This window comes from Hyperolius riggenbachi, chromosome 2, assembly GCF_040937935.1.
Source record: "Hyperolius riggenbachi isolate aHypRig1 chromosome 2, aHypRig1.pri, whole genome shotgun sequence".
NCBI classification, from domain to species: Eukaryota; Metazoa; Chordata; class Amphibia; order Anura; family Hyperoliidae; genus Hyperolius; species Hyperolius riggenbachi.
The window spans coordinates 524,047,712-524,071,533 of record NC_090647.1 but is presented as its reverse complement, the minus strand read 5'-3'; the positions used below and the strand labels follow the sequence as shown (position 1 = coordinate 524,071,533).

Below are 23,822 nucleotides of genomic sequence, written 5' to 3'. Positions count from 1 at the left end.
CAACAGTTAAAGAGGAATTGAAGTGAAAGTGATATGGTGGCTGCCATATTTATCTCCTTTTAAACAATACCAGTTGCCGGGCTTTCATGCTGATCTATTTGGCTATAATAGTGTCTGAATCACACCAGAAACAAGCATGCAGTTAATCTTGTCAGACCTGACAGTAATGTCAGAAACACCTGATCTGCTGCTTGCTTGTTCAGGGGCTATGGCTAAAAGTATTAGAGGCAGAGGATCAGCAGGACAGCCATGCAAATGGTATTGCTTAAAAGGAAATAAATATATCTCTCACTTCAGTTGCCCTTTAACTAGGATTTTTCTTACACAACTGTTTTAAGCATAGGCAAACTAGGCAAAGGATTAGAGCATCCCCTACTGGAGAGAATGTGATAGCAACATTGAAATGATCACATGTAGTTGCAGTTACATGTTAGAAGGGCTGGATTAGAACTATGATTGTAACTATGAGACAAAATATGTAGAGGATATACAAATACTAAATTAAAGGACAACTGTAACCTCCTAAAACAAAAACAAGTTGGATACTCACCTAAGAGGAGGGAAGGCTCTGTATTCCTTAGAGCTTTCCCATTCCTCTCTGCATCCCCTCATTCAACTGCATTTTTTAAAAATTAAAGTTGTCCCTTAACCACCTACCTTTTGTACTGAAAATAGTAGTCACATGATCTATGCCCCTCCCATTCATCAGTTCATTTAGTTTTCTCAATATGTGGCTGGGGTTTCAGTTCCATGTGGGACGACATCCTCAGTTCAAATCTTTTTGAATAATAGCAATGTGACTGTCCTTAAACTTTGTGTAACAGTCTCTCCCTGTGGGGTGATCATTTGGGCTGCATTTTGTACAAATGAGGGGTGGGCATTTTGGTTGCAGTTTCAGACTTTTACTGCTAATAATAAATAAAGAAACAAACCATAACATGATAAAGAACACAACTTTACCACAATTTTAGCCCAATCACAAGACTACAATACTACCAAGATCTTCTAAGTCTTGTGATTGGTTTAAAATCTCTGTGGTTTTCTGATTTCTCCGGTAAAGTTCTCTGATTGGTTCAATACTACCGAGTATCTCCCAGTCAGACTATATAGCGGAGTTTGTAAATAAACAACCTTTTTTTAAATTACCTAACCTTATTGTCAAAAATGGCAAGCAAATAACACGTTCTGTGGAAATTGGAAGACGGAATCAGAAATCCGAATATTGCGGTATCGCACGCTAATTGGCATTTGCAGAAATCGGAATTTCATTGGAGTAAGAAATTAGCATTTTCGACTATCACTACTCTTTAAAGTCGGATTGTCAGCCATAAAACCATATTCCATGTACCCACTGCTGTGTGTTTATTATGTAGCCTGCAACCTGAGCCTGCATTGCCAGCATTTCAATATGATCACAAATGTTTCTGTTGTAATAAATCTTATCTCAGTCAGCCTGGCTCTATTCCAACATTGCTAAGGAGAGGGAAGCTTTTTAGCTTCCCTCCCACATTCCTGCTCCTCACTGATTGGCTGAAGGCAGTTCAGTGTGACACAAGCTGAGAAGGGAAGTACACCTCACTCCTCTGAGAAAGCTGCTGCAATACGATCTATACTGTGCTCAGATGTGTTTACAAAGCAAACTAGATATGACAGTGCAGTTACTAGTAGAAAAAAAGAGTAAGGGAGGAAATTACATCAGGATTGGCTTCAGTCAGAGGCAGTAAAGATGGAAAATGACTGAAACTGTTTTCTCTTTATTTATTATATAGAATTCACTGAAATCAAAACGTAGACAGTTCAATACATATATTATGTTACTAGAACCAGTATTTATTTACTTATCTATGTGTGTTTTTTGTCCCTGGGATAGTATGGCTGTCCCTGCTGCCTTAAATGGAACCTGAACTGAGTAAAATAAACACATGATGTACCTGCAAATGAATATTACATACTTACCTCACCATCAGTTCCTCTCAGAAGCTCACCATTTTCTTCTTACAGTGATCCCTTCCAGTTCTGACAAGATTCTGTCAGAACTAAAATATACCAGTTGCTGTCAGTTACAACTGAATGTGCAAGGTAATGTCCATGTTTTCCTATGGCTCAAGTGGGCGATATAACAGTTTAACAGTGTGCTGACCAGGAAGCTGTTATGGGGTAAAGGCCATTTTCAAAATGGAGGACAGAGAATTCCATTGATCACAGCTGACAAACAGGACGCAGGAGAGGAGAAAGAGATTGATGAGTAGACTACATGGGAGTTAAGTATTACCTGTGTATGGTTATTTTGACTTTTTATTTTCAGTTTAGGTTCTCTTTAAGTGTTGGACTTTGGTTTAACAATTGAAGAACTACATGCATCCTCAGTTTGATGTTTTCTTAATGATTAATGTTTCTCTACACTTTGGGAACTGTCCAGCACAAAACAACTCATGCTATGTGCAACAATCTCAACAATCCCAAGAATGTCTACAAATGCCAGAATGCTGAACTATTTCTGCCAAGCACCAGATATTAGACTCCTCATTAAATGTCAGGGGCGCTCTTTCTAAGACTGGGGTCAGTTACATAACACATCCAGAACATGAACTCATTTTGCAAGATCTGTGGAAATGGCTTAAAAGCAAATCAACAAACATTAAACACGGACAAATGTCATCAGGACCAAAAGATTTTGTTTTGCAATAAACATGACTTTACATTCTACAATTTAAAAAATAAATAAATAAATAAAAGTACCAAGGTTTTAAGTGGACCTGAACTCAGAACATCCTCTCTGCTCTATTAGATACACAACAACAGCATAATAACTTTTAAACAAAAAACATTTCTTTGTTACAGCTGATAGAGATCTTAAAATAAATCTGCACTGTTTCTACTTCCTGTTTCATGGAAGCGGACATATTGTCAACAGCCTGTGCTTTCAAATGAGCTTATCTGCAATCTCTGCCGTGGCAGTCATGTGACACAGGGGAGAGATCAGATTACAACTTGTGATCAGACACAAATGAGGGGGAATTAACCAGGCTAAACTCTCTAAATACATACAGGGTGCATTTCTCTGTGTTTTGCTTATGTCCTGTGCCAGAGTTCAGGCCCAAAAAAACTCAAAGGAGAGTCCAAGCTATTAAAGAGGATCTTAAACGACAAGAAGAAATAAAGAAATCATCAATGCATTGCAAAGTGAAAAGTTAAAAATAGAAGAGGGATCACAAAATGATTGATATTCACCATATCATTTGTTCATATTTATAAACAAATGGACATGCGCTATTTGTTAAAAAATAACCAATTTAATCTATGATTTTCTTCAGGTTTGCATAAAAAAATTTCATAAAAATTCTGTACCAGAAGTGATCACTCTATAAACATCCGAACTCCACAATCAATCCCCCAAAGCACCATGCATTCGTTAAAAATAGCACACGCTTTTGTAAACATTAAGACTGCGTACTACAGATTGGAAATTCCCACCACCCGTAATGGACACGGCATAAGTTGTAAGTATCGATTTCAACAACTCCTTCAAAAAATAGATCGTAATGTAGGATCCTACTTTAAGAAAAAGTGCTGGCCGGCCTTATGTTTCAAAAATACTTCCACTTCCGGAAGGTAGATACGTCCGTTGTTAGTGGATTTGTCCAATACAATGTATGCCAACAGTCACATTGATATGCACCTCTTTGTAGCCCAATTTCAGAGCAGGCTGCATCTACTATGGGTACCTCTAAACCTTAGAAGCTCTTCTCACGAACTTTCAAGTTGTATACTCAGTCCGATACTGCAGTGCTTCTCTCTCCAGTCAGCTCACGGCGTTGCTTGGCGGCCTGCGTCACTTCCTGCTGGCAAGTCCAGTGTGACGCTCGCTCGCTTTCCCCGCAAGCCCAGAGCGGTCTCTTTGGGTGACGTCACCTTAAAGCAATAGGACCTTTGTTCCAGAAATGGTCGCTTTAGCGCTATTGCGACCAACCAGGTTCCTATACTTCAGAAACAGCTTATCTTCAGGAGAACCTCTACGCGTTTCAGCTAAAAATCGTTAGCCTTCATCAGGAGGAATAGCTCTGCTAAGTATAGTTCATCCATTTATACAGGTCTCTGCCCATATGCAAATGTCACTCCGCCCACCATATAATTGTATTCACATGGCCATATGCAAATTCTGCCGTGCTGTTCCAATACCGCGTACCCCTCCCTATTCTACCCATCAGCCAATCTGAACAGTTCCAATCCATCAAGCAAAACACATTGACTCACAGCATATCCCATAGTCAGTCAAAGAATGCAAATGTTTCCATCTCACTATTAAGTCCCCTTGGCATCAATGTATCCAGCTGGAAAATCCACCTAGATTCATTTTTTGACATTTTTTTAATAAAATCTTATTAAATAAAAGTATAGGAACCTGGTTGGTCGCAATAGCGCTAAAGCGACCATTTCTGGAACAAAGGTCCTATTGCTTTAAGGTGACGTCACCCAAAGAGACCGCTCTGGGCTTGCGGGGAAAGCGAGCGAGCGTCACACTGGACTTGCCAGCAGGAAGTGACGCAGGCCGCCAAGCAACGCCGTGAGCTGACTGGAGAGAGAAGCACTGCAGTATCGGACTGAGTATACAACTTGAAAGTTCGTGAGAAGAGCTTCTAAGGTTTAGAGGTACCCATAGTAGATGCAGCCTGCTCTGAAATTGGGCTACAAAGAGGTGCATATCAATGTGACTGTTGGCATACATTGTATTGGACAAATCCACTAACAACGGACGTATCTACCTTCCGGAAGTGGAAGTATTTTTGAAACATAAGGCCGGCCAGCACTTTTTCTTAAAGTAGGATCCTACATTACGATCTATTTTTTGAAGGAGTTGTTGAAATCGATACTTACAACTTATGCCGTGTCCATTACGGGTGGTGGGAATTTCCAATCTGTAGTACGCAGTCTTAATGTTTACAAAAGCGTGTGCTATTTTTAACGAATGCATGGTGCTTTGGGGGATTGATTGTGGAGTTCGGATGTTTATAGAGTAATCACATCTGGTACAGAATTTTTATGAAATTTTTTTATGCAAACCTGAAGAAAATCATAGATTAAATTGGTTATTTTTTAACAAATAGCGCATGTCCATTTGTTTATAAATATATATTTTTAATATTTTGAGGGTTCTGGGATCCCCCTTTTTTGGAACGTGCAGCTCAATAGGTATAAACCTTCCCAGCGCCTACTCCCATTGATATACATTTGTTCATATTGCTTGACGCATTCAGCCTGCACATCATCATCTTTACTACTGGCAGATGTAAAAAAAAAACGCACCAATTGCCATTATCTATAACCACACCCACTAACATTGATATAGGCTAGTTGTTTTTTTTAAATGAACATATGAACAGAGGCAGGTACTGGTTGCTTAGCAGTTGGAAACAGCTGTTATTTCCCACAATGCAGCAAGGTTCACACCCTGGTCCTGTGTGTGTGAGAATGTGTGTGTGTGTGTGTGTGTGAGAGAATGTGTGTGTGTGTGTGTGTGTGTGTGTGTGTGTGTGTGTGTGTGTGTGTGTGTGGTGTGGTGTGGTGTGTGTGAGTGTGTGTGTGTGTGAGAACGTGTGTGTGGTGTGGTGTGGTGTGGTGTGTGTGTGTGTGTGGTGTGGTGTGGTGTGGTGTGTGTGTGTGTGTGTGTGTGTGTGTGTGTGTGTGTGTGTGTGTGTAGTTCACCACAATATCAGGCATACAGACCTCCCTAATGATCTATTCGAGAAAAGGTAAAGATTTTGGAATGAAGTTCAATGGGGGATAAACGCTAACCTGTGACAAAAAAAAAAAAATAGTTACTGACCTCAGTAGAGGGAAGCCTCTGGATAATCCAGTGCTCATCCACATCCCCCACCCCCCGTAGGGCCGGAGCTACCATAGGAAAAAATGGGCAATTGCCCCAGGGCCCCAGAGCCTGTAGGGGCCCCCAAGGTGTCCCTCCCCCATCTTAACTGTTGCTCCCCAGGGACTCTGCAGAGTCAGTTAAGTTGGGAGGTGATTGGGGAGGGTCAGCAGCCAGCTCAGGGGCCCAGGAGGGAAATTTGGCTGCAACAAAAAGCCTCTAATGGCGCTTTTTAATCGGGGGGGGGGGGGGTCTGTTGGGGGGCCGCACTGCATAGGCACAAGTATGCAGGGAGGGAAAAGCTGTGCACATATGGCTCGATGCTACTGCACAGGCACGGGCAGTGCGCAGTAAGGCCGAGCTCAGAGCACGGCCACAGGAACATTTTTGACAAGCCCTTGTCGAATATGTTCAGAAGGTCCCAGTGCTGGATTGGTGTGGTCGGTGATAATAATAACTGTCTGCAAGATAGTTTATATGACTCCACAAAATAAATAGTTATAGATGTGTTATAAACCAGCAGTTCTGGATATACGTCCTGCTTACCAGGGCATAAAGAAATAATGTGCATATTCCACCCACTGTCCTGATGTGATCATTATGAATTATGTGTCTCTGGGATGTTTAGGGCAAAATGGGAAATACCTTGTTCAAGTAGGCAAAATATACTTTACAGAAAATAGTGGGGTGGATTTATTAAACACTGGTAAATTCGTCATGCGCAGTATTCACACATATCATGCAGCATGTGTTGCGCACATAGCGCAACTTATGTTAATTGCACCACGCATGCATTGCTTGTATAACACACGTTCCATAAATGGTGGAGGGAGGGAGTATGCAATCAAAATGATTGAAGAAAGAAGACAGAAGTACATTTTTTCCAGGGTAAGTCATCCCCAATGTCACAGTAATCCACCTAATCCAGGGATGTCAAACTGGTCCTACGGAGGGCCGAGATCCTCACACATTTTTGACACAGCTGAAATGAATTGATGGGTCTGAATCAGGAAAGGTGTGGTCCATCAGGCAGAACACATTCCTCTCTTTCTCAGTCCATCCTAAACACTGGCATGGATCTGGCCCTCCAGGCCTGGACTTTGACACCTGTGACCGAATCACAGAAAACAATTTCAGATTCTTTGATGAAGTTAAATATACTGTATAGTGTACTGGTTAAAGAGAACCCTAGGTGTTTTTTACTAAAGATAATAGGACACATAGGCATGTTCTGTGCACAATGACGTGCCTCTGTGTCCTTCTATTGCTGCCGCCGCCAGTCCCCCCTGGGCTCTTCTGTCCTCCCTGCAAAATAGCTCCAGGAAGCTAAGCCGTGACCCAGGAAGTACTTCCGGGTCGTGGCTTAGCTTCCGAGTGGAGGAAGCTGACAGAGGCAGGAAGCCATTCAATGGAGGTGGCAGGGGGAGGCGGAGGAGGACACTTATTGACAAGCTGCCAGGTAAACAGAAGGCTAGCAACAATCAGGTTGTCGCTAGCCTGGCGCTATTTTGCAGGCGGGACAGCAGAGCCCAGGAGGAACTGGCGACGCAATAGAAGGACACAGAGGCATGTCATTGTGCACAGAACATGCCTCTGTGTCCTATTATCTTTAGTAAAAATCTCTGTGTGGCCCGGGTTCCATGTTAGGGACCGCGGGCCGCATTCTTTACATTCTTTCCCTTCTCCTCTCTCCCTCCCTGCAGAGTCGCGAGCCTAAGGAAACCAAGGGTTAACACTCATCTACTCGCCACTTCCTGCATCAGGTCTCCCTAGCCACACGGCATCACATGACACACGTCACGTGACACACCATCAGGACATGCCAGCGTGTAATACGCTGGGATGTCCTAACCACGTCTAACGTGACGCCTTGTGGTCATGTAGACCCAACGCAGCGAGTGGCGAGTAGCCTGGTTTGCCCTGCGCTGGGTTAAGGGCTCTGCCTGATACTGGAGACCAGGGTTCAATTCACAGCTCTTCCTGTTCAGTAAGCCATCATGTATTCAATACGGAAACCTTAGGCAAGACTCCCTAACATTGCTACTGCCTACTGTGGGCCCACTAGTGGCTGCAGCTCTGGCGCTTTAAGTCCGCCAGGAGAAAAGCGCACCATAAATGTTTTGTGTCGTGTCTTGTCTTGCACTTTTGCTAAAGGGCCCGTTTCCACTATCGCGAATCTGCATGCGTTGTCCGCATGCGGATTCGCATAGCCAATACAAGTGGATGGCCCTGTTTCCACTTGTCAGTAATCCTGAGCGTTTTTCTGTGCGGAAGAAATCTGCACGGAAGAGCCGTCAGAATTCTCACCCCGCACACCGCTATGTGAATCGCTGCTAATGTATTTAATAAGGAAATCACATGCGGTTTTGGCATGCGTATTTTACCGTGATTTCGCATGCGATTTTGCATCAAAAATTAATGATAAATCACACAGGCAGTGACATGGTTAAAATCGCATAAATACTAACCTATGCGAAATCGTGTTAAAATATGCATGCGGAATTGCACCCGCATGCGATTTCGTCAGCGGGGAATCATCGGCGATTCCGCACCGCACAAGTGGAAACGCGCCCTGACAAAGCCTAGCTAGATTCTGTGCCACAGATTTTCCAGTAAAGACACAACGCTTAAACAGACGTCTTTAAATCCAGTACAGAACAAGTTCTCTTATGTAACAAGTAATCTCAGCAGTACATGCAGAAAGACAAGCATTACTGGAAGGCTTTGGCACAGACCTTCACAGCTGGCTTTTCTTAGGAATAGTGGGGATCAAACATCTAATGACTCAGTCTTAAAAATTACATGAGTTTGATAGTTAGCTTGAAGGCTTAGGCTCTCTCTGCAAAACCGCCGGACTGTGGGTCTATGGGGCAGCCACGCCAAGAGTAACAGGACTTTCCTGGGTAGTTAATATTAACCACTCAAGCATAAAATGGTGATAAACCTCAACATTCAGTACTACACAGAATTTATTTGGAAGAGTAGTATATTTGCTGTTTAAATGGTAATTCATGTGATTCATGTGATTATTAACAGCGCATATCGCCATCTTTGTGTACTAAAGTAATTCAGCAAAGTAATTCGGCCTACTGACATTTAACCACTTGAGGACCGCAGTGTTAAACCCCCCTAAAGACCAGGCCATTTCTCACTAAATTGGCCACTGCAGCTTTAAGGCTTCGCTGCAGGGCTGTCCAACTCAGCACACAAGTGATGGTCCCCCGCACCCCCATTTTCTCCCCACCAACAGAGCTTTCTGTTGGTGGGGTCTGATTGCCTCCCAGGATGTTTATTTATTTTTTTACTAGTGACCTTAGCCCCTTTAAAATGGGCTAGGTCTGTCACTGCGCATGTGCCCGCCGCACATGCACACGTCCACTGCGCGCGCGATTGCTCGCCCGCCCGCCCTTTGGCCCTTCATCCCTTGCCGCGCGTCAATCGCCCTCAGTGTCTGCGTCCCTGCACATGCGCAGAGCGCAAGAGGGACACACACACGGACATGGGACGCAGAGACACTTAGGGATTATTATAGAGGATAAATATTCATTGTATTATTTTTTAAATAAATATGGCTATTTTTTTTTTCCTTTTTATACAAACGCCTCCCTCCCCACACGGCTGTCCCCAGTACAGCGGTGCTTTACATCTCAGCACTGTACAGTTTCGCCGTCTAAAAGTCGCCGTGATTGAAGCTCCGGAGCTCTGCCATCAGAGCGGGAATGCACGCACATCGGGGTGCGCACGCGATCGCCTGCAAATAACGCCCCAAGGACCTTACGCCGATCGGCGTTAGGAGGTCCTGGGGCTGCCTTCACGTCCACACCCATAGGCGGGACACGGTCGGCAAGAAGTTAACTTACTACATAATCCAGGCCCTGGATACATGAAAGAAATGTTGCAGCTGCGGCGCAATCCCTACAATCTCAGATCCACAGGTTCTAATAATCTAGTCATACCAAGAATCAACCTGAAAACTTTGGTCACAGAGCCTTCTGTCATGCCTCTCCTACACTATGGAACTCCTCCTTACTTCAGCAGATGACAGCCCCATCTCTGGACTTGTTTGAATCCAGACTGAAAACCCACCTGTTCAGTTTGGCATTTGCAGAATTATAATGTTTATTGTGTTAAAGAGAGTCTAAAGCCAATTAAAATACTTCTTTTTACCTGCTAATTATGTTAAGCAATATGAGCAGTGCTGAAACGCCGTATTACAGCAGCAGAACAAGGCCTTTATACCCCCCAAATCCCCAGGGCAAAAATCAGGGAGCACTTTCTGGTAGAGGCAGAGCTTTGCGTGCTGTAGCTCTGCCTCTACTCGCATCAATCTGCGCTGATCGCCGCCTCTCCCCGCCCCTCTCAAGCGAGTAAAATTATTTAAAATAAACACATGATGTAGTTGCAAATGTATACTACATACTAACCTCACCATCAGTTCTTCTCAGAAGCGCACCATTTTCTTCTTACAGTGATCCCTTCCAGTTCTGATAATATTTTGACAGAACTGAAATATACCAGTTGCTGTCAGCTATATATCAGCAGCTGTCATATACAGTGTGCAAGGTAATGTCCATGTTTCCCTATGGCTCAAGTGGGTGATATTATCACTTCTAGCCATTTTGTCACTCCAGTCGAGAAAACTCCTGGCGCCCCTGCCCCCCCCCCCATGTAAAATAATCATGGCAGCGTTTCACTAGAAAACAACCGTAATGCGGCAGCATTTCACAAGAATATAATGCGGCAATATTTCACCAGAAAATAAATTGTGCAGCAGTGTTTCACCAGAAATTGCACTTATTGCGGCAGCATTTCACCAGAAAATACATGCAAATGCGGCAGCGTTTCACCAGAAAATATGCAATGCGGGCAGTGTTTCACCAGAAAATACAAAAAGGCAGGGCTCCTCTACCCCCCTCCCCTCTTTCCCATTAGTTCCCCTAATAGCCCTGATACCTGCCTGCACCTACAAGAAAAAAAAATTACTCACCTGCAAAAGACTCCTCTCCCAACTTCCCTCCAGCACGCAGCAGCTCCCCTCATGATCTTCGTGCAGCAACTCTGGCTACAAAACTCCCACGCTGACAGGCAGAGCAGGGATACGGGAACATTGCACCCCAGGACCTGCAATGGTGACACAAATAGTCTCCAGTGCAGGACTTCAAATGCCATTTTACCATAGCCCTGCTCTGCCTGCCGAAACCCACAGACTCCGCAGGCTTCAGAAGTGAGCTTATGGGCTGCGGCCAGTGAACTATTAGATGCCGCAAGCCTGTTCACCACTTGGGGACACAACATCTGGCTAGGGGGAGGCAGCGCCCCCCCCCCCCCCCCCCATGCCTCTCACCCACCCGCACAGCATTCGTGACCTACTAGTTTGCCTGGCGCCAGGCCCCTCTGCAAGTGGGTCAGAAGGAGACACAAAGGGGGACACAAGGAGTCACAAAAGATGACAGAAGGAGGCACAAAGGGAACAGAAGGAGGCACAAAGGGAACAGAAGGAGGCACAATGGGGGACAGAAAAAAGCACAAAGGGGACAGAAGGAAGCACAGAGAGACAGTAGGAGGCACAAAGGGGGACAGAAGGAGGCACAAAAGGGGGACAGAAGATGGCAGAGGGGGATGGAAGGGGGCAGAAAGAGCCACAGGGAGACAGAAGAAGGCACAAAGGGGCACAGAATGAGGCACAGGGGGACAGAGGAAGGTGCAGGGGACAGAGGTGGCACATGAGGACTGAAGAGGCACATGGAGACAGAAGGAGGCACAAAGGGAGACAGAAGGTGGCACAAAATGAGACAGAAGAAGGCAGAGGGGGACAGAAAGAGCCACAGAGAGACAGAAGAAGGTACAAAGGGGCACAGAAGGAGACACGGGGACAGAGGAAGGCGTAGGGGACAGAGGTGGCATATGGGAACTGAAGAGGCACATGGAGACAGAAGGAGGCACATAGGGAGACAGAAGGACATAGAGTGGGGCTGAAGGAGGAACAGGGGGCAGAGGTGGCACAAGGGTACAAATAAAGGCAAAGGGGAGATAAGAAGGCACAGGTGACACAAGGAGGCACAAAGGGACATAGAAGGAGGCAGAGGTGACACATGAGGACTGTAGGAGGCACATGGAGACAGAAGGAGGCACAAAGGGAAACAGAAGGACAAACTGGGGGTCAGATATGGCACAAGGGACTGAAGGAGGCACAAGAACACAGAAGGAGGCACAAAGGGGGTAAGAAGGATGCACAAGGCACAGAGGTGGCAGCTGCCTGCAACTTACGCTAAGTAGATGCAGAAGAAGCAAATAATAGAACACCCATGGGGCGGGCTTAGTCTGGGGTGGAGCTTAATTTGGGGGTGGGGATTAATCCAGCAACATGGCGCCCCCCAGGACCAATGGCACTCCAGGCAATGGCCTGTATTGCCTATGCCTGGAGGCTCCCTTGTGAAGCATCCCCAATTCTGTAGCAAGCTGCTCATTTAATGGACCACTATTTAAAAAAAAAAAAATTGTAAAATTTAAAATACATACTTAAAAGATGTACATTTCTTCCAGAGTAAAATATACTATATCTTATTTTTTCCTATGTTGCTGTCACCTACAGATAATAAAAAGGTGACACATATGTCGGACTAGTCCATCTTCTCGCGGAGGAATCTCAGTATCAGCTCTATTCTTTATGAAAGCATTCGCTGGAAAGGATCTAAACAAAGATCTCAGCCAGCTTCGGCACACTTTTGTACACTATTCTGGCAGTTGGATGGAGCAAAAGCAGTTCAGTAAGTGATTACAAAAATAAATAACCCCTCATGGAGATGGACTAGTACTAAATCTGTCAGGTTTTCACTGACTACTGTAAGAGACAGTGACATAGGAAAAAAGTAATGTATGGTGCATTTTACTCTGGGGGAAAAGTACATCTTAAAAATGTGTATTTTAGACTTTTTTTTTTTAATGCACTCATTTGGGCTACAAGGTATAGGCAGTAACCTAGGTAACCCAATGTGTGATCCACATGAGCACATTTTTAAAATAAATTTGGCTTTTAAAGGGAACCAGGTGTTACTTTTTTTCCTGCAGTTTCTTCTGGTTTCTAATAGCTATAGGAGCTCCGACTTTCCATGTTCCCCCCTCCCCTTCTAGCTGAATTTATTTATCCTGGGCAGGTGTGAAGATATCATCTGTGACTTCCTCTAAACTCTTAGAAGCACCGTGTCCTATTCCCCCACCCCTGCTGATGAAAGTGTTTATTTGCTCTTTGCTAATGTGTGAAATAAAATAATTACATCAGTCCTTATCTGCCTGAAATTTCTGGGGTCCGACAGGCCTCAGAAGTAGGGTAATATAAAGCTGTGATAAACTTTTAAATGTAAAAAAGAAGAGGTCATTTTTTAAATTAATAAGCCACATTGTTAGCATGCATTTTTAATGTGCTGTTGAGAAACCCTGGGTGCTAAAAATGGTGCTTGGTTTACTTTAAAAGTGCTACATTGCTTCAGTATATGAGTTTTGTGATGTGTACTTTTGAATACTTAGTCACTGGAGGTCACAAAAGAGTGCACATTTCTAAGTAATAGAGCAGCACGGTGGCGTAGTGTTTACCTCTCTTGCCTTGCAATGCTGGGTCTCTGGTTCAAATTCCAGCCAGGGCACTAACTGCACGGAGTTTGTACGCTCTCCCCATGTCTGTGCGGGTTTCCTCCGGGCACTCCGGTTTTCTCCCACATCCCAAAAACATACAGATGCGTTAATTGGCTTCTCCTAAATTGGCCCTAGACTACAATACATACATAGATATATGAAATGTTTTGGGTCGAGGGCCGGGCCAACATACTTCAGACTGCTGGGGGGCGGAGTATACATAAAATAATGTAGAAGTCTTTGTGCACCAGACAGTGAAGCATACCCAGGTGACAACCTGCAGTCCAATTGGGCAACAGTGTCACCTGATGTGGAATTTGATTGGAAACCAGCAAATTACTGCTTTCCGGCTTCATTCTATATGCGGACCACCAATATTTAAAGATGTAGCTGACCGCATCTGTAATATATTTTGTGTGTGTGTAGGGGGGGGGGGGGGGGCGGTAAAAAAGCCTCAGGGGGCCACATTCGGCCCGCGGGCCTTAGTTTGAGGACCACTGACATAAGGGATTAGATAGATTGTGAGCTCCTATAAACATTAGGGATGGTTGGAAATGTCGACTTCTGTTTCTGCAGAAATTCCGATTTCCGCCAATGCCAATTACCGAATCCACGGATTTCCGAGTTTGGAGTTCCGAGTAGTGTTTTTTTGGTCATTTTTTTGCATTCTCTCATTGGCCAAATACCTCCGAGCTGTTTCTGCATTCTCTGATTGGTCCATTGATTTCGAGTTCTGTGATTGGGCTAAAATGACCGAATTGCAGTAATGCAGTATTTGTGCAAAAATCTGATTTCCGAGTTCCGTTTTCCGAACAGAAATTCGGAAATTTCAATTTCCCGCAAAATCCGTATGAGCATCCCTAAAAAACATGCACTCACTGAAATCTAGTTACAAAGTGGCTTCTCTAGTGTCCTATGTTACATAGATTTTTGTACTAAAGTGTAATAACCCTCTAACAGCAATCTGGTCATCATCCCCCCTGGGCCCCATAGCAGCTGCACGGGCTGATGTGGCTACACTGTGGACTTGCGCCATTGTCCTACATACCTGTTAGCGATTAATCTCAGCAGATCGATTACAGCAGAGCACCCTCAGCTGTGCCGAGCAGATGCAGAAAGATTGCCCTTATTACGATAGGTGTTAAAGAGCCCTGATTGCCGAGAGTCAGCTCTTTGCACATGCTGGCCCTCAGCTGCTCTGCTGCATTACATCACCGTAGCTCACCTTACAGGTCTGGGTCATATCTTGTTTATTATGTGTTTAACTTCTTATTGTTGCAGGCAGCTCCCCCCACCGCAAACATCTGCTGACCATCGGCTGGGAGCTGAGAAAGAAAATGGTGGAAAAAAAAATCGATGGAAGCTTATTCAATGAGAAACATTTTCTGCATTTACCCGTGCAAGGCTAAAATCATCTGCACGAAATCACGATGGGAAATTTCGGCGCACTGCTGGCGGATGACCCCTGAAGTCATTCTCAGTGTAGATCGGTCTTGGCAGGTTGTATGTTTACTTCCCTGGTAATCTGCAGATGATTGCACCACGGTGTGCCTTCCAGAGGTCCAGATACAAACCAAGGATTATTTGAGAGTATTTTGCTCTTAAAGGGGACCTTAAGTGACATGTGACATGATGAGATAGACATGTGTATGTACAGTGCCTAGCACACAAATAACTATGCTGTGTTCCTTTTTTCCTTTCTCTGTCTGAAAGAGTTAAATATCAGGTATGTAAGTGGCTGACTTAGTCCTGACTCAGACAGGAAGTGACTACAGTGTGACCCTCACTGATAAGAAATTCCAACTATAAAACACTTTCCTAGCAGAAAATTGCGTCTGAGAGCAGGAAAGAGATAAAAAGGGAAATTTCTTCCTGTCTGAGTCAGGACTGAGTCAGTCACTTACATACCTGATATTTAACTCTTTCAGACAGAGAAAGAAAAAAAAGGAACTCAGCATAGTTATGTATGTGCTAGGCACTGTACATACACATGTCTATCTCATCATGTCACATGTCACATGTCACTTCGGGTATCCTTTAAAGTGAACCTGTGAACACACACACACACACACACACACACACACAAAATGACGTCTAAGTGAATCCGAGGTGAGAGGGATATGGAAGCTGCCATATTTATTTCCTTTTAAACAATTCCAGTTGCCTGGCAACTCTGCTGATCTTTTTGGCTGCAGTAATCTCTGAATAATACCAGAAACAAGTATGCAGCTAATCTTGTCAGGTCTGACAATAATGTCAGAAACATTTGATCTGCTACAAAATTGTTCAGGGTCTAAGGCTAAAAGTATTCGAGGCAGAGGATCAGCACGATAGCCAGGCAACTGATATTGTTCAAAAGCAAATAAATATGGCAGCATCCATATCATTCTCACCCCGCATTCACTATTACTAGATCCTCCTGGTGCCCACTCATTCTGCGCTGGGACTTTCTGAACATACTCAATCCTCTTACTACTGCCTGGGACCCAGTGAGGTAAATTATCGCCTTGTGCGATAAATACCTCAACACATGTCAGTAAATGTTAACTCATCAAGGTTACAGCATGAGGTAAAGTCAAGTCCAGGGATGTGTTCGATGTTTACCGGCTGCTGTTATCTGTTGGTAACCAGCTTCGAATGCCTTCTCCTGTGGATATCCCCATAATTGACAAGAGCAGGGAGCCAATAGGGGCAGTTTCTCTCTCCTGCTACTCCCTGTGATCGGAGGCAATCCCTTCTCCGGAGGGTCGAGATTTTCTACCTCCCAGGCAGCAAGCAGAGAGAGAGGAAACCAAACATGTTTCCCATGCCTACCTTCAGACGTCTAACCCGTTCCTGTTTGGAGATGCGGAGGAGCTAGAGGGGAAAACCGTCTAAGCATGACATGTGTAATGTCTCTTGGAAGTTCATCTAAGCTGTGGCAATAAAATAGTAAAATGCTAAGGAAGACTAATGGACAGATTCAGAGCGAGCAAAGGGTGTATAAAAAACGTGTACACAAGGCCGGCTTTGTACTCTTTACTGCCCAAGGCCACTGTCAGCAGCCGCCCCCCTTCAGTATAGATAGCCAGATGACCCCCCCAGTATAGGTAGCCAGAGAACCCTTCTCCCTCCCTCCAGTATAGGTAGCTAGGGTTGAGCCGAAATTTTCAAAATTTCGCGTTACTATAATTACGCATGCGAAATTTGCTATTACGATGCAAAATTATGGTAGCGTAATTGCCATTAAAATCGTAATTGAAAATACTGTAAGCGTAATTTTCAACGCGTAATTTTGCGGTTCGTTCAGAATGTTATTTCGCGTTAAACCATACCGTAATTTTGCATTTCTTCGGAATTTTGAGAATTTCGTAATTACTTGTCAGCTATAAAAAATTACTTGTTCGCATTAGCCAATCAGAAGCGAATTAACGGTAGTCAGACGAACGCTACCAAGTTTCGCATATAAACGCTTTTTCGCGTTAAATAATGTAAAAACTAAGCATGCGCAGTTCAAGGGTGTAAACTACGCTTACAAACGTTTGCATGCAAGGCAAACGTAATTTTGCGATACCCACCGTAACGCGAAAACGCAGCGAAAATTAACGCTTACAGTAATATGAACTATCGCGAAATTACATTATGTAACTATGCTTACAAACGGTTGCATGCAAGGCAAACGTAATTTCGCGATACCCACTGTAATGCGAGAATTTCGCGAAATCCTTCTTCATTACGATTATGTACTTACGGCCATAATCGTAATTACACTAATTACGTGAAATTTCGTGAAATCGTAATTAAGTCATTACGCTCATCTCTATAGGTAGCCCATTGACCCTTACCTCTAGTATAGGCAGCCAGATGACCCCCCCCCCCCAGTATAGGTTGACAGATAACCTTTCCCCCGACTCGTCCAATTTAGATAGCCTAATAATACCCCCTTCCCTTCAGTATACTGTAGGTATCCAGATGACCCCTTCCCTCTAGCATAAGAAGCTCTCCCCCCTCTTCCATATAGATAGCCTGATGACCCACCTTGCCCCAGTATAGGTAGCCAGGTAACCCTTCCCCTCCCCCCAGTATAGCCAGCTGCCCACCCGCCCTTAATTCTTTGGTGCCCTAGGCCATAAAATAAATCCGGCCCTGCTTGTGCATCTACATGGATGTCGGGGATGCCTCTTACTATTCACTGCATGCAACAGTTTGTAACAAAACAGACAATTCCGCATTGTTACTGAACAGGTTTTTGAGAATTGAAGCATAGTAGTTTGGTAAATTACCAAACGCCTATCGCACCTGTGAAAATCTTGATGGATTAACAAAAAAGTCTAAAATACTGTGGTATTTCATTGACTTGTTTTTTTTTTGTTTTTTTTTTAACTTCCTTGCCGGTGTAGTGAAAAATTTTGCTACCCATCATATTTTGCAACTTGCCATAGAGGACAGTGTATGACTGTGTAGGCGTGGCTCCTCTCTGTTAACACGCCTGTAATTTTTTGCAACCACAGATCCCATTGGGCTAGAAGAGGGATTGTTCCCTCCAGGGGGGGTTATTAGTTGAGCAAGAAGGGGGGGGGGGGTTGTTCCCTGGGGGGGGGGGTATTAGTTGAGGAAGAGGGGGGATTGTTCCCTCCAGGGGGGGTTATTAGTTGAGCAAGAGGGGAGGGTTCTGTGTGAGAGTAGGGTTTGGTTGGGTTGCATTTTCTGATACAGTTAGGTTAAAGTCAATGGTTAGGTTGCACTTTCTGATAGCTATACGTATAAATAAATGCAACCGGTTGCAAAATCTGATAAAGTTGCAAAAAATTTCACCACACCGGTTTTCCCGACCTGAGCTCGGGGTAGAAAAAATAAGCTATTAGCGGTGATCCCGAGCTCAGGTCGGGGTAGGCATTGCAGAGCTTTACTTGTAGTTGTGGAGTCCCGCGCGCAATCTCGCTGCGCAGCGGGACTCCAGCCTCTCTCCCCGGCAGTGTGGGGTCTTTCCCTGGCCGCCGGGATCCCCCATGTCCCCGCTATTCTTCCGGGGACCCAGCAGCCAGCTGGAGCAGCGGAGCCGTGGTGGTGGCAGCGTGACGTCATCGGGGGCGGGGCTAATTTTGAAAACGAACTTCTCTATATTAGAGAAATATAGAGAAGTTCGTTTATATGTATATTAGCGCCATCTTGTGGGCAAAGAGAAAACTGCAGCACAGGAGCCCAGGAAGGTACATTTTTTTTTATTTTGCTGCAGATCTCCCTGCCAGAATGATTTTTTTCAGGTTTTAGGGTCTGAAAGAGTGGAAAAAAATTGCACCGCTTTTAGACCCTAAAATCTGGAAAGAATCAGACCGCCAAGGAGGTTAATCAAACAGCCTTTGATGAATTGAAGCCTTAGACTGTCATTGAGTAGAGAGAATAAAACATTCAATCTACTTTGCAAATTTATAACCACTTCATTCACCACTACAGTATATCTACGTCCTCTGTGACTTCATCTAAGCCACGAGTCAGTAGATATACGTAGCAGAAGCAGTGCTGTGCAGGATTGGGCTTGCTCCTGTGCACATTTCTGGCACTATCTGATGCAGCACTAATTGGTGAACAGGAATATATGTTCTCTGAGCTAATGAGATAGATTTTTACCATTAAAAATACATTTATTTTCTCACTTCATGGTGAAAAATACACTTTGTAGCATTATTTCAGAATCAAATATCTTCACCATAAATTGTGACAGGAACATCATCTAAGTTTTGTGATAAGCGATAAGAATAGCCAAACAAACTTTGTGTTTTTTTATCTACAGTAGCACGTTTTATTGTTAAACTGGAATTGGTAAAATTGAGAAATAATGTGTTTTTTTTTTTCACCTTATTTTCCCATTAAAATTCATAGAAAACAATATTATTCGAGGGAAAAAATGGCATACAATAAAAGCCTAGTTTGTCTTGAAAAAAAAAACAATATATATTTAATTTCTGTGTCATAAGTAGCGATAAAGTTATTTCTGATTAAATAAGGACATAGCTAAACTGTCAAAACTGCTCTGGTCCATAAGTGGGAAACAAGGTCTGGATGCGAAGTGGTTAAATATAAAATAAAACCATGGGATATGTAAAAAAAAATGCAGGAGTAGGAGGATGAATACAACTGTTTATCTCATCAGTTTAATTTCACCTTGTGTTCACTTTGAATAAAGTATGGTTGTTCTTATGTGGTGCAAGGTTTTCAACGTTCTTATGTTAGAATTTGACTATTTCTTTTTCTTAGGTTTGGTTAGCAATCTTTGAATGTTTGAACTGTATTACTAAACAGCCACTCTATCAGTAGTGAATGTGCAACCCATGATTGTACTTAGCGTTATGAAGGGCTAGGAGACTTGATGTAATGCATGTTTAATATAATTCTGAGCACTTTTTTTCTGATTAAGACTGTTAATTAACAGAGAAGTGCTTTTCAAAACGCTACACTAGTATGGTGCTTAACCTTTCAGACGTACGTGTTACTTAGCCAGTAGGTTCTCCAAGAGAAGCATAAATTAGGTCAAGTTGCAGATGTTGATTAGCACAGCATGAACAAATATGTCATATAGCGGTATGATCGATGACCATTGTCTACTACATCCAATTAGTCCAGCGGAATATGCAATGTCAGTAATCCAATGGCTGATCGGAATGCTGTGTGTGCCCTGAGAACAGCGCTGGTACTCCTGATAAGGCTTTTCCCATACGTGAAATGCTAAACCATCCATATTTCCCTGACAATTTGTTTATATAGTCCCATCTGTTGGTGCTATATGATCTGTAAAGGCTGCCTGGCCAAGGGAACTACTCAGTGTAATTATTTACGATTGGTGTAATTGCCTTCTTAAAACAGAAGAAAATTTGCAATAATTCAGTTATAACTTATTTACGATTGTAACTGTCTATGAAAGTTCTTTCTTCTCTTATTCAAAGTTATCTTCTAGATGGAACTTATTCTTGATGATGGAAAGAAGTGAAATGTTCTGCAGAATGTGAGAGATTGCGGAAAAGCCACCGCGTGTGCTACTGAGCAGGCGGCTGATTCCGCGTCCAGCGCGGCGGTTTGCACGCGGAAGCGTGTGTCTAGTGGCAGGGCGGAACGCGGAAAAGCCGCCGCATGCAACAACAGTCAGGCGGCTGGTTCCGCGTCCAGCGCGGCGGTTTGCACGCGGCAGCGTGTGTCTGGTGTGGCTGGGTCTGTTAGTGCACACAGGCTTAGGAATACACGCGCGCGCGCTGAGAGGCAGAATTCTTATACTAGGCAGGGAGAGTCAGCTGACCACGCCGATCAGCTAACTCCACTGTGGACGCAGTGCGATCTCCTCCTAGCACAGACATACGCATGTCTGTACCTGAAAGGTTTTCTGGCCACAGATCTGACTTTCAGAACTTTAAAAACCAAGTGTTTTCATACTTTGAGTTGAGACCTAATTCTTCAGGAACTGTAGCACAAAGAATTACATTTATCAAGACACTATTGTCAGGGGATTCCCAGACGTGGGCATATAATCTCCAGCCAGGTGATAGTGCTTTGGCCTCGGTTGAGGCATTTTTTAAAGCTATGGCTATAATTTATGATGACCCGGACCCTGCCTCTACCGCTGAGCGGAAGCTCAAGACTTTACGGCAGGGCAAGGGTCCAGTGGAAAATTATGCAGCTGAGTTCAGGAAGTGGGCAGTTTCAACTATATGGGACTCATTCGCACTTCTGGACTGTTTTTTATCAGGGTTGTCAGACGCGATCTCTGATCTGATGTTGGGTCACCCCGAGCCGAAGTCTATTGATGAGGCCATTTCATCAGCCAACAGAATTGATCGTCGCCTACGTTATCAGAGACAGACTCGGGGTAGGAATGATGTGAGATATGTTTCCTACACCGCGCCTCAAACTGATTTATTTCCATCTGATACATCACCACCCGATTCACCTCCACCAGAACCAATGCAGTTGGGCGGTCGAGGTTGTCCCAGGTGGAGCAGAAGCGCAGAGAGACAAGACAGCTCTGTCTATACTGTGCAGAGGAGGGTCATAAAGTTCAGAGTTGTCCCAAACGGTTGTTTCCTCTAGATGATAAACGTCTCCTTCTTCCTTGCACTATATCCTGGCAGGATAAGACAGAGACCACTGAAGCCTTCATAGATTCTGGCTCAGCAGCTAATTTTATGGATTATGAATTTGCTAAGAAATTGGGGATTCCGATCTTCCCACTAAAACAACAGATTCGGGTCACTGCAGTGGATGATTCCCCTCTGAAGAGTAATCACCCTCTTTCCCAGACCCCAGACTTGAGGGTTACTATAGGGGTGTTGCATAAAGAAAGGTTATCATTTTTTGTGTTACGAATGGCAACCTCCACGATCATTCTTGGCATGCCATGGTTACAAATTCACTCGCCTCAAATCAATTGGGCTACGGGTCAGCTAACAAGCTGATCTGCCCATTGCTATCATCATTGTCTTGCGAAAGTAACCTTTGGTAAAACCAAGATTCACATGGAGGGATTGCCAGATCAATATTCAGAATTTGCAGACGTGTTCTGTCCAAAGTCAGCAGATAAACTTCATCCACACCGTCCCTTTGATTGTCCCATTGATCTCAGGTCTGGTTGTATGCCCCCTAGAGGTCATCTCTATAACTTATCTGGGCCAGAGAAATTGGCCATGCAGGAATACATCCGAGAAAACTTAGCTAAACTTGCTAAAGGTTTTATTCGCCCTTCTCGATCCCCGGCCGGGGCAGGGTTCTTTTTTATGAAAAAGAAAGATGGAGTCCTCCGGCCTTGCATTGATTATCGGGGCTTAAATAAAATTATAGTAAATATTCGCTATCCTTTGCCGTTAATAGACGATTTGTTTACTCAACTCAAGATTTTTTCAAAACTGGATTTGAGGGGCGCTTACAACCTTGTGCGGATTAGGGACGGTGATGAATGGAAGACGGCCTTTAACACACCCGACGGGCATTACGAGTACCTGGTGATGCCCTTCGGGTTGTGTAATGACCCGGTCGTCTTTCAAGAGCTGAATAACGAGGTCTTTAGAGAAGTGTTGGGCAAATTCGTCCTGGTATACTTAGACGACATACTAATTTTCTCGTCCAACCTCTCAGAGCACAGAGACCATGTTAAGTTTGTGTTACGGAAGTTGAGACAAAACATGCTGTATGCCAAGCTGGAGAAATGCATTTTTGAGGTGACCTCTGTTGCCTTTCTGGGGTAATAATGGCATAATTTCAACCTCTGGCCTCTCCATGGACCCTGGAAAAGTTTAAGCTGTTTTAGAGTGGCCTCAACCTGTGGGACTGAAGGCTCTCCAGAGGTTTCTGGGGTTCGCTAACTACTATAGAAGGTTCATAAAGGGGTACTCTACGGTGATCTCACCTCTCACCAGTCTCACAAAGAAAGGGGCAGATACTCACCACTGGTCCCCTGAGGCCCCTGCTGCTTTCTCCACTCTAAAGAAATTGTTCTGTACTGCACCCATTTTGAGACATGTCGACACCACCTTCCCCTTTATCGTGGAGGTAGATGCCTCAGAGGTAGGGGTAGGGGCTGTGCTGTCTCAGCGTTCTGGGTTGCAGGGAAAGTTACACCCCTGTACCTATGTTTCACGTAGGTTTTCACCCGCAGAGAAAAACTACGATATAGGCAATAGGGAACTTCTAGCCATTAAGTTGGCCTTTGAGGAATGGCGACATTGGCTAGAGGGTGCTGAACATACCATTACTGCCTATACTGACCACAAGAATTTGGAGTACATTGAGGGCGCTAAGAGACTTAGCCCCCGACAGGCTCGGTGGTCATTGTTCTTCTCGAGATTCCGATTTGTAATCACGTATACCCCGGGTAGTAAGAACATCAAAGCTGATGCTTTATCCAGATGTTTTGAGCCCGAGACAGCACAGCCCTCAGACCCAGAAACCATTCTGCCGCAGAAAGTGGTTCTGGCCGCCACTGAGACCTGAAGGGACTGGACAAAAACATTGAGTCCGTTCCAACAGGATGTACCTGAGGGAAAGCCTGAAGGGGTCATGTTTGTACCACTGCCTTTTTGTCTACAGATACTGCAGTTGTTTCATTCCCACAAGAATGCTGGGCATCCTGGGGCCACCAGAACTCAGGACCTCATAGCAAGATGTGCCTGGTGGCCATCATTTGCAACTGACTGCAAAGAGTATGTAAGAGAATGTGCAGTGTGTGCTAGAAGCAAACCTTCCCGTCAGGCACCTGTTGGGACATTGCAATCATTACCAGTCCCGAGTGAACCATGGACCCATCTGTCCATGGATTTTGTGGGCGAACTCCCCAGGTCTGAGGGCATGACGGTCATTTGGGTGGTAGTGG

The 23,822-nt window shown here is 44.3% G+C and overlaps 1 long non-coding RNA gene across 3 annotated transcripts in view; it reads left to right on the top strand.

Moving 5' to 3' along the window:
• LOC137545031 (uncharacterized) overlaps positions 1 to 23,822 on the top strand; it is a 74,654-nt gene that overhangs the window by 38,861 nt on the left and 11,971 nt on the right. Inside the window, exons 1-2 of one of the 3 annotated variants that reach the window (XR_011025974.1) lie at positions 5,442 to 5,750; positions 14,774 to 14,992. This is a non-coding gene — a long non-coding RNA (uncharacterized lncRNA). Of the gene's footprint in view, positions 1 to 5,441; positions 5,751 to 14,773; positions 14,993 to 23,822 lie in introns of those variants that run through there. The other 2 variants (XR_011025972.1, XR_011025973.1) reach the window with 2 other exon arrangements.